Genomic DNA, 11,253 nt, shown 5'->3' with positions numbered 1-11,253 from the left:
AGAAGACAGCACTAAGCAGGACTCATGCAGCGCTACATACATTTTATCTAAGGCAACGTGTTTAAGGCTCACACGCTGCGTTCAGGAGCTTCTGAGAGATTCTGCTGGTGGCTATATATCTATTTATCGTGCCTGTCTGTCTGTTGCTGCCTGTTTGTTAGTGTTTCCCTACGTCTTCTGGGCCAAAGCGTGATTTTGACAGCACCGTGCGCTCATTCATCATGGGTGTCTGGGTGTCACCGATGTGTCTCAGCGATGGCTGGAAGTGGGAAGGCCTTGGAAAAGGTTACGGTGTTGTTTCAGGGACCTCGTTCTATTCTGACAGGTAGTTCCATACAATGATAATAGATGTGGACTATTTTAGGCTATGTATATTGGGAAAGCTATCTGTGTCACACATGGATTGCCCTTTTTCCCTGTGTGTCCATATCTAACAAACCCCTGCCTAATGTTGTGTAGTTTCCTATTGTTCTTTTCCAGTTTTCTGACCCAGTTTCTTTCTATAACCAGCCTTACCTTCTTTAGTCATGAAAATTACAGCTGCTTAGATTGAACACAATGACACCAGGCCATTTAGGTGCTCAAACAGCCTTTTCTTCCTAATGAACCTGAGCAAGATTCTCATAGAGATAGATTTGGCCTGGGCAATATATTGAGAGTCAAGGTAAATGGAGATTTCTATTTTAGCGATATAGAAAATGGCAATATTGCCTACAGCTATATATATATATATATATATATTTTTTATTGTTTATTTCATTTTGTATTAAAATACTTGTTTTAGGAGTGTCTGCTTTCACTACGTTTCAGAACATGTAAAGCACAATTGGAGCGATTGATGAGTGTGTCCTAACCCAGACCTTTACCTAAACAAGCCACACTACAGAACTCACTCACACATGCTGTCCCCTAAATGAGAAAAATACATAAGTGGATTTTATTGTGCAGCTGATTGTTAATAAATGTCCCTGTGTGGAATTTTGTATCAGAAAATGTAATCTTTAGAATTGTATTTCTGCTTAGACTTTATTGAGTTACAAATATTGAGATTTATATTGTATATTGCTATTTTGAGAAAGGATATGCAGATGTGAATTTTGGTCCATATCACCCAACCTTAGGTTAGAGTATGTTCTTGTGATATTTACTGATCATAACTTGGGTACATTAGGTTCAGTTTGTGTATTTTTGTTGCCAGTTTTTTTTAATACCTTTTGTATCTTTGTTGTCCTTTAATATATTTATCTGTTATTTGTGTGTTTTTTTTAATTTTTTTATATCTGTATTTGTCTTTAATTTAGTATGTTTTTAGTATTTTAGTCTTCTGCAACCTTTGTTTAATTTTGTGTATTTCTGTCAGAAATGTTTGTGTAATTTTTGTGCATTTTTTGTCATTTTGTGTTTTTTGTTGTCCTTTTGTGAAATTTTATTTTTGTGTATTTTTAGTCTCTTTTTTGTCATTTTTGTGTATTATTTCATTGTCAATTTGTGTATTTTAGTTTTGTACATTTCTGTTCATTTCTATATTTTTCTACTTGTTTTGTATAAACTGTTCTTCATTTTTGTAGATTTAAATTGCCTCAAAAGAAACTTGTCCTTGAATTATTGTTTTAATATACAGGTAAAAGCCAGTGAATTAGAATATTTAGAAAAACTTGATTTATTTCAGTAATTGCATTCAAAAGGTGTAACTTGTACATTATATTTATTCATTGCACACAGACTGATGCATTCAAATGTTTATTTCATTTAATTTTGATGATTTGAAGTGGCAACAAATGAAAATCCAAAATTCCGTGTGTCACAAAATTAGAATATTACTTAAGGCTGATACAAAAAAGGGATTTTTAGAAATGTTGGCCAACTGAAAAGTATGAAAATGAAAAATATGAGCATGTACAATACTCAATACTTGGTTGGAGCTCCTTTTGCCTCAATTACTGCGTTAATGCGGCGTGGCATGGAGTCCATGAGTTTCTGGCACTGCTCGGGTGTTATGAGAGCCCAGGTTGCCCTGATAGTGGCCTTCAACTCTTCTGCGTTTTTGGGTCTGGCATTCTGCATCTTCCTTTTCACAATACCCCACAGATTTTCTATGGGGCTAAGGTCAGGGGAGTTGGCTGGCCAATTTAGAACAGAAATACCATGGTCCGTAAACCAGGCACGGGTAGATTTTGCGCTGTGTGCAGGCGCCAAGTCCTGTTGGAACTTGAAATCTCCATCTCCATAGAGCAGGTCAGCAGCAGGAAGCATGAAGTGCTCTAAAACTTGCTGGTATACGGCTGCGTTGACCCTGGATCTCAGGAAACAGAGTGGACCGACACCAGCAGATGACATGGCACCCCAAACCATCACTGATGGTGGAAACTTTACACTAGACTTCAGGCAACGTGGATCCTGTGCCTCTCCTGTCCTCCTCCAGACTCTGGGACCTTGATTTCCAAAGGAAATGCAAAATTTGCTTTCGTCAGAAAACATGACTTTGGACCACTCAGCAGCAGTCCAGCTCTTTTTTTCCTTAGCCCAGGTGAGACGCTTTTCGCGCTGTTTCTTGGTCAACAGTGGCTTGACACGAGGTATGCGGCAGTTGAAACCCATGTCTTTCAAGCGTCTCTTGGTGGTGGATCTTGAAGCACTGACTCCAGCAGCTGTCCACTCCTTGTGAATCTCCCCCACATTCTTGAATGGGTTTTTTTTCACAATCCTGACCAGGGCGCGGTGATCCCTATTGCTTGTACACTTTTTCTGACCACAGTTGTTCCTTCCCTTTGCCTCTCCATTAATGTGTTTGGACACAGAGCTCTGAGAACAGCCAGCCTCTTCAGCAATAACCTTTTGTGTCTTTCCCTCCTTGTGCAATGTGTCGATGGTCGCCTTTTGGACAGCTGAGTATTGTACATGCTCATATTTTTCATTTTCATACTTTTCAGTTGGCCAACATTTCTAAAAATCCCTTTTTTGTATCAGCCTTAAGTAATATTCTAATTTTGTGACACACGGAATTTTGGATTTTCATTTGTTGCCACTTCAAATCATCAAAATTAAATGAAATAAACATTTGAATGCATCAGTCTGTGTGCAATGAATAAATATAATGTACAAGTTACACCTTTTGAATGCAATTACTGAAATAAATCAAGTTTTTCTAAATATTCTAATTCACTGGCTTTTACCTGTAATCAATCAGAGAAAGAAATATGAAGCCAGTAGAGATCAATTTTATTTTCAAATAACCACATGGCATAGTGTGAAGTCACAATATATCAACCCATTTTTTTGTGGGAAAAACCAGAGCACCCGGAAACCCCAAACACATAGACTAACTCACACACACATGAGCGTGCGCGCACACACACACACACACACTTAGAACATATAATTATTTAATGTACGATCCCAAACCTTTGGAAAGCATCAGTGTTTTTCTCACCCGTAAAGTTTATTCTTTGGTTAAACTGATGTAACTTTCGGGTAAACCATAATCAACAAGAATTTTTATGATTGTGACAGCATCCAAAAGTGGCATTTAGTGTCTCAATTGTGTGCTAGAAAACTTCTCCCTTCTTTCTTTGAGATTTTTACGAGGTGGCGTGTTTCCTTTCTCAGCGTGTGAAGTCAAAAGTTCACTATCCTGCTTCTACGAGTCGGGACTACTGAGCTGTAAAAGCGCTGACCTATGAAAGAGGCTCACTTCCTCCTCTGTCATTGTGCTTTTGGTCACAATGAGTTTGATCCTATTATTCAGATTATTTTAAAGGCTTTGAATTTTTCCCTATTTTCATTTTAAAGATGGGAACTGATCATTATGAAATGCGCATGGCTGTTTTTTCTTGTCTTGTCGCACTGTGGCCCTCAAGTGTTATCAGACTGCTGAATGTGTAACTCCTCCGCTGTGTGTGTTTGGCTTTGGTCAGAAGGTGTAAATACACTGTCAACACCATACCAGTGAGGCACTGATAGCCTCGCCTGTCTCAGGTTGCTGTTTCAACCTTATCTCACCACAGACAGGTTTCTAAATGTGAGGATGGTGTTGGTTATGCTCAATCAAATCACATTGAAAGCTGGAGTGGATGAATGTTCTTCATTCACAAAGCCGGTGTAGGAAAACTAGATGGTGCAGAGGACTTTTTTCTAATCTGTTTTTGTTTGTCATTATTGCATCTGTTTCAAATAATCTTTTTGTACTGTAAGTCGGCATTTACATTTTGTAAATTGTCCTGCTGTGGATCAGTTCTTTGGTAACGCGGGGAAAAAAATCATAGTGACTTTTAAAACTAACATAATATGGCTACATTTGGACTAAAACTAGAGTTGTCACGATACCAAAATGAGTAACCACGATACTATACCAGACAAAGTATCACGGTTCCGGGTAATATTGCCTACTGAAGCCTTTTATTATTATTATTATTATTATTTGATCTCCAATGTATTTGTACAAGTTAGAAATACTTACTTAAATACTAATAGTGTTGTTTGGTGCATGATAAGAGTACACAAACGAAAGCTAATAAGCAATAAAAGAAACTAATAAATGAAGAAAGAGAATTTATATGTTGAAATGAAAAAAAATAATAATTTAGTTTCCTTTGCACATCAATTTGTGTTTAACTAATATAAATAATCAACTTAGGATAACAAATCCACTGTATTTAAGAAAAAAAAAAAAACTATACGACAACAATGCTTCTATTCCAACATAATAAACCATAGAGGATAAAATACAATAAACAGGAACTGATTCCATGAGAAAACTATATTTGTATATCCATTTTCTGGATGACGTCACTGGTGTTTCATGAGATTGGATGTGATTCCTCCTTTGTATGTATATCATTTGTAAATATTGTTTATACATTGTAAATAATAAAATGAAATAAAAAATAAAATGGCTCTGAGTTTGTGCGAAAAAAACAAACAAAAAAGTGTTCCCTCCTTTGGCTCCTAAAGCTGGTGACAGCGCCTGCACAGTGGATCTCCTATTGCTTTACCGTCTCTGCCTCGTTTAAAGCCAAAATAGTTCCAAATGGGACTTTTGGAATTTGTTTTTTGAGCAAAATTAATGAATTTCTAGTATAGTAGGAACCATTACAATTTGGCACCGCGGGGTACCGTGGGTATCGTGCAACTATAGCTAAAACCAAATTAACACTGGTCCTAACCCCGTCTTTCTTTTTAAAATCTCTTGAGAGTATACATAGCTTTTCACATCTTGAGATCACAGCACTTGGTCCTGGTTTTTGTGATGGAAAGAACAAGAATGTTTTTTTTTGGGTTTTTAACAAGTTCCACATTTCCCTTTCCAAAAGATACTTCAAAAGGATGAACATTGCAGAAAAAAGTTCTGCTTGGCCAAGAAGTGAGATGTCTTTGGTTCACATTGACATGAGGGAGAACCAAGATATTTGTTCTTAATAATAATAATAATGCATCCATTTTATATAGCGCTTTTTTGGACACTCAAAGACGCTTTTACAGAATTAGGGGATTATTCTTTCACTCCACACTTAGTGGTGGTAAACTACTATTGTCGCCACAATAGTGTCGCCATAACAGACTGACGGAGGCAAGGCTGCCATAGTGCGCCATCTGCCTCTCCGACCACCACCAACACTCACTCACTGACACACTACATTCATGCTAGGCAATGTAGGTGAAGTGCCTTGCCCAAGGACACAATGACAGATACCACTGGGGTGACTGCCACCCCACTGTGGCACCTGGAATTCTCAGTGGTCTCCCATCCACCTACTAACCAGGCCCAGACCTGCTTAGCTTCCGAGATCAAACGGGATCGGGCAATGACAGGCTGGTATGGCCCGTGAAGTCCAGCTATAAGAAGAAAGGGGTGTTTCTGCCTTTGAAGGGGGTGTACCCACTTACAAACCAAAACATTCCTTTTTGCTGCTGATGATATTGAAAAATTTGGCATTTGGCGATTTCATGGTGCAGTGCTCATTGGAAGACACATGGTGCACCTTGCGCTACCATCTTCTAAGGGATTAGAAATTAGATTTTGCTCCAAGTTGGGGGCAGGGTCCGGTGCAGACTACAGACACAGTGCTAGCTAGTTTTCACTTGCACATGAACTTTTTTTAAGCATTTTTACCAGACAGAGGGCTGGTGGCAGTGCGCGGTAAAGTAATTCCACCTGCGGCGCAACGGCAGGTGGAATTACTGCCTCTAGATCTAAAGCAAGAACTCTTTCTGGCCTCTCACCTCTCAGCTGATATTCACAGATCCAAAAGAATATTTTAACAAATACAGCAATAGACAGTCTTCTTAGCATAACTTCATTAAGATCCAAACACTCACGCACAAACGCAAACCTTGACATATCTACCAAATTGCACCAAAATGTAAAAATGAGAGCATGGAGTTAATATAATGTATATTTTACAAGTTTTTTGCACTAAATTTTAAATGTTTTAAGATGTCCCACAAATATTTGCATTAATCAAATACACAGACGAAACATTTCTTATGAACTACATTTTTCCTGATCAGGCCTCAGGAACATGAGTCAAGTTGAATCAAATAAAAATTGTTTTATTCAAATAAAGAGGAATAAAATGCAACGAGGTGATTATTGCAGCAGCTTTATTCACCATCACAGTTTAAAAGACAAACTTAGTATTATGAGTCTTTTGTTTGAGCCTTCAGTAGTAAATGCTCTGTCGGGGGTTTCCACTTTCACTGTGCTACTTGGGTTTATGTGGAGCAGCTGTGTTCGTGGCACAATAATCAGCTTGTAAACTAGAAATGCTTTGGCTGCTTCACTAAAGTAGAGTTGTTAGGCTCATTTATTGATGTATTACTAGTAGATACGTCTGCTTTTTCTTTTTGCTGGTAACAGAATGAAAGTCACAGTGAGTGGATGAGCATTACACTGCCTTAGTCTTACACTTTCTCATCTAAATTTAAATATGTAAGCAAATAAATAAAGAATGAGAACATAGTGAACTGTGTAGTACTGTATTGTGGGGAGGAAAGGTTGTGTAGGATTGAAGTTTGCTATGCAACTATTTGAGAAATATCCATTCATTGTTTGCAATTCTTAAAAACGATATTTGATGTAATTTTCTGTAGATATCTTATAACTTTACTCTTTCACCTGCTTGCCTGTGCTGAGGACAAAAGATTTACTGTACTCAAAAATAACCATTAACGGGGTTGAAAAGTGTAATAAATTGTGATGGAAGAAATCAATAGGCACTTCTTAGCGGCCTAGCATCAGCCCTTGTGCTCACATTGTTTGGATGCAGTGTTACGGATTGTGGCTCCCAGGATGCTTGTGATGTGGCTGTTTGAGAATGGGCGCCCTCTCAGCAGCAAAAGGCGGACACTGGCACATGCAATATGCATGAAGCTGTCGGACAATGGAGGGAGGAAGTAGACATTTAGAATACGACCTGCTCAGGGAGAACGTTGGCTGCATGTGGAGCACTTTAGTCGACACCCGAGGCTGTCTAGAGGTGTTTCCTCACGGTGACCAGCTGATCTAAAGCACCAGCTAATGGATATGATCTAAGGGGAGCAAAAATAATGCTTTTTTTATACAGTAAGAAGGACATGGCATTAAATAAATAAACGTATTGATTGGTTTTCTTTTTTTTCTTTCAAAGAAAAGTGCCCTTTTTGTTGGGGGATTCCAAAAGGTAATCATATCTTCACACATTAAAAAACAACCTTGTGGTGTGGTCTGGAGCCCTTCCATTAGAACTGGGCTTCCTGAGGAAGTGGTTTACAGTGCAGTGGTTTGCACATTCAGGAGAAAACATAGTGGGTTTGATTCTGCAATTCTTCACAGTATCACGTATAACAGTAGTTCCCAATCTTTTTTGTCCGGTGTACGCCCTTTGCATTTTTGTCAAATCATGTGTACCCCCTCTTCATATCCCTCTCCACTATTTGTGGCAAAACGGGCTGTCCCAAACCCCTAGTTGTGTTTCGGATATTGGTTCCTTAAGGCTTAAAGCTGATATCAGGAGTTTCTGAGAAATCTATGTTTATGTCTGATTCTTTTGAAATGCAAGAAAATACCCAACTAGTCTTTTACTAGGGTCTGCTGCTGGTGGTCATTCATATATGTCAATGTATATAAGTCCCGCCTTCATCTTATAGACCCTATACAAAAATGGAAACGAGCGCCGTGATCACCCACCCAATAGGCTTCGACTTCCTGTTTTTGAGACCGTCAATCAAAGTGAATGTGGAACTGTGCACGGAAACAAGGCCGCGCGTCACAACAGTAAACAGGTAAATATGATTTTGGCTCTTACCTGACCCATAGACCTATATCAATGTGACCTTGTTAAGTAATGCGATGCACGTGCAGAAAAGTAGAGGCGTGGCTTCTGGTAGATTGGGAGAAGCAGTGGGAGGAAGTGGAGCGGTTCAGGGCGGGACATCGAGACGTTTCTCAGAAAACCCTGGATATCAGCTTTAATCTACAAATTCAAAACAATGGCCACGTTTACATGGGAGCTTTATTTCCTCTTTAAAGCAGAATAAAAGTTAATTCCTCTTTAACCTGATCTTGTAAACACGTAATGCTAATTTAATTCTGAATTAAAGTTCATTCCAAATTAGGTGGCTGGTTTATTCCGTTTTTAATTCCAAATTAGATCATTCCTCTTTCTTGTAAACACTTAACTTAGTTAAAGACACTTTAAGTTCATTCGGATAATTTTGCGCTGGCGCGACTTGTGGCGATGACGCGCTGGTGAGGACATAATCCAAGATGGCGGTGGCCCGGACTCCGGCCTAGAGTATTTAATAAGAGTCTTAAAAGACATGAATGTAATGAAAAGAGTAGATGGGTGGAGGCATAAACATGCAGATTTTCACACGGACACACACGGATTTATTAAACACACACGGACCTCGGTAAACACGGTAAACGGAACAGGCTTCACCGGTCGGCTGGCACTAGGACCTGGAGGCGGAGTAAATGCGTCCCTGTACTGCATGTACAGGCTGTAATATCACCAGTTTATCATTTTACCAGTTGTTAGAGCTACTGTCTTTACCAGGGAGATAATATTTATTCCTGGTGATTGTTTTCCAGAGTTTTACTGGACTTTTTACCGGTGATTAGTTCCTGTCTCTCTTCTGCTCCGTGGTCCAAACTGAAACAATGTGTTATTGTCGAGCTGCTGCTTCAAAACTACAATCAAAATAAAAGTGAAAACAGTTCTCATGTGTGGTCGTCTGTGTTATAGTCGACAATAAAAGGTTTGTTGTGTGTTTCTCCTGATAGACGTGATACGTCACGTTCTCCCCCTGTCCAATCAGAGCCTTCCCAACCCCCAGACCTAAAGCAGAATTAAATAAAGCCAAATAAACTATAAAAACTTTAATAAATAATTCTGAATTAAAAAACATCATGTAACCATGGCCAATGAGTGTACTTAAAAGTGATTTTTTTTTTTTTTAATACCATGCAACTTTTATGTGATTACTTCTTTAGCAGTTGGTTCCCAAACAGGGGTACATGATCACATTGCAGGGGTACTTGGAAAAACTTAACAATTAATTTAAAAATAAACAAGATATGTTCCGAGTTCCTTTTTTTGCTTTTTTTTTTTTGGTCAAATTCCAAACAAACTAACATCAATATTGCTCAATGGATTATTTTATGCGGTAGATGTCATTTTATCACACTTCTAACAACGCAAGACAATAATTAGCTAAAATGTACAAAGGAGACCGTATTTTCTTACTATTAAATTAATCACATAAACGTTGCATTGGTATTTAAAAAAATAGATTCCACTTTAAATTCCAGTCATTGTTTTGAATTTGTTAATCAAGTCTTAGGGAGCTAATGTTCCAAACCCAGTTATAGGTGTAAGAGAGTCCGCTGTTCCACAAATAAAAAAGCATATGAAATTATGGAGAGGGTACTTATTTTTTATTTATTTTTTTGGAAAGGGTACTTATGATATGAAGAGGGGGTACACATGAGTTGACAAAAATGCAAAGGTGGACTAAAAAATGTTGGGAAAGACTGTTGTATGGTAAGTAAATACGGTCTCCTTTGTAAATTGTAGCTAATAATTGTCCCGTATTGTTAGAAGTGTAATAAAATGGCCTCTACAGCTTAAAATAATCCTGTTTCAATAAATTACAAGAAATTATAGTATTTTATTGAGCAATAATACTGTTAGTTTGTGGTGAATTTGTCCAAAAAAAATCACCTAAAAAGGAACTCGGAACATTTACTGATTATTTATTTTTTTATTAATTGCTAAATCTTTCCAAGCACCCCCTGCAATGTGCTTGTGTACCCTTACATGTACACATACCCCTGTTTGGGAACCACTGATGCAAAACATACAGTATCCATCATCTCTTACATTTCTTTCGTTTTAATATTGTGTTCCTCTTGTAAAGCACCTCTGAGTTTCACATATAAGCTCTGCTCATTTGCTCCATAGGCAGCTGAGGATTGTGAACATAGTTCTGTACCTGCAGACATTAGACGACAATCCTGTGTGCACAATAAAAAATATCATTTCTCTGTCACCGCTTTCCCTGACTGATTCAAGCTGTATGCCTTATTTTCAACAAACCCAAACTAGAGTTTACTGTATTTGCTTGGTTTTACCATGAATAAACATTGCATATTGTATTGTTTTTATTTGTTTGTTTTTTACTCCTCAAACTGCTGCGTGATTGTTTTTTTTTATTTTTTTATTTTTGAAGGAATGTGATGATGTGGGTTTTTCCCCTGAATCTTGCAGCAGGAGCATGTTGCTTACTCCTGCACTCTATGATCTAATTGGGCATTAAGCCTCCAGGGTAGGTATGACGTAAGGAACATCCAGACAGGGAGACATGACCCAGAACTGAAAGGAGCCAGCCTGTGGAAAAAAATACCTGAAAGTGGAAATATTTCCTTCTATTCCCCTCCAAGTCTTGATCTCATTGCAGATTTCAAGACCATAGCCCTTTTTTATTGTCGTCCCCCCTTCATTTTTGCTTCTTCACAGCTACCAATTTTTGTTGCTGCCACTCTGTCGCCCTTTCAATATATTTCTCTGTCTCCTGAGCAGAGAAGGAACTGGCTGGCAACCAGGCGTAATCTCCCTCCTGGCAGGTCTAGAGGTCAAACATCCCAGAGCATCGTGGTTATGGTTTTTTTATTGCAGTGGGAGAGGGACAGCGAGGGCACTAATGCTGTAGAATATGATATGATCGGCTGACGCACCTCCAGGATTTGGCTGTTGTAGAGCAATACTTGTGAGA

At 38.4% G+C, this 11,253-nt stretch overlaps 1 pseudogene; it reads right to left on the bottom strand.

Annotated features, from left to right (window-relative positions):
* Positions 1 to 5,708: 5,708 nt before the first annotated feature.
* LOC114466277 (uncharacterized) lies at positions 5,709 to 5,826 on the bottom strand (annotated as a pseudogene).
* Positions 5,827 to 11,253: the final 5,427 nt, after the last annotated feature.

This window comes from Gouania willdenowi, chromosome 6 (genome assembly GCF_900634775.1).
Source record: "Gouania willdenowi chromosome 6, fGouWil2.1, whole genome shotgun sequence".
In the NCBI taxonomy this organism is placed as follows: domain Eukaryota; kingdom Metazoa; phylum Chordata; class Actinopteri; order Blenniiformes; family Gobiesocidae; genus Gouania; species Gouania willdenowi.
This window is presented reverse-complemented; position numbering and strand designations above follow the sequence as displayed.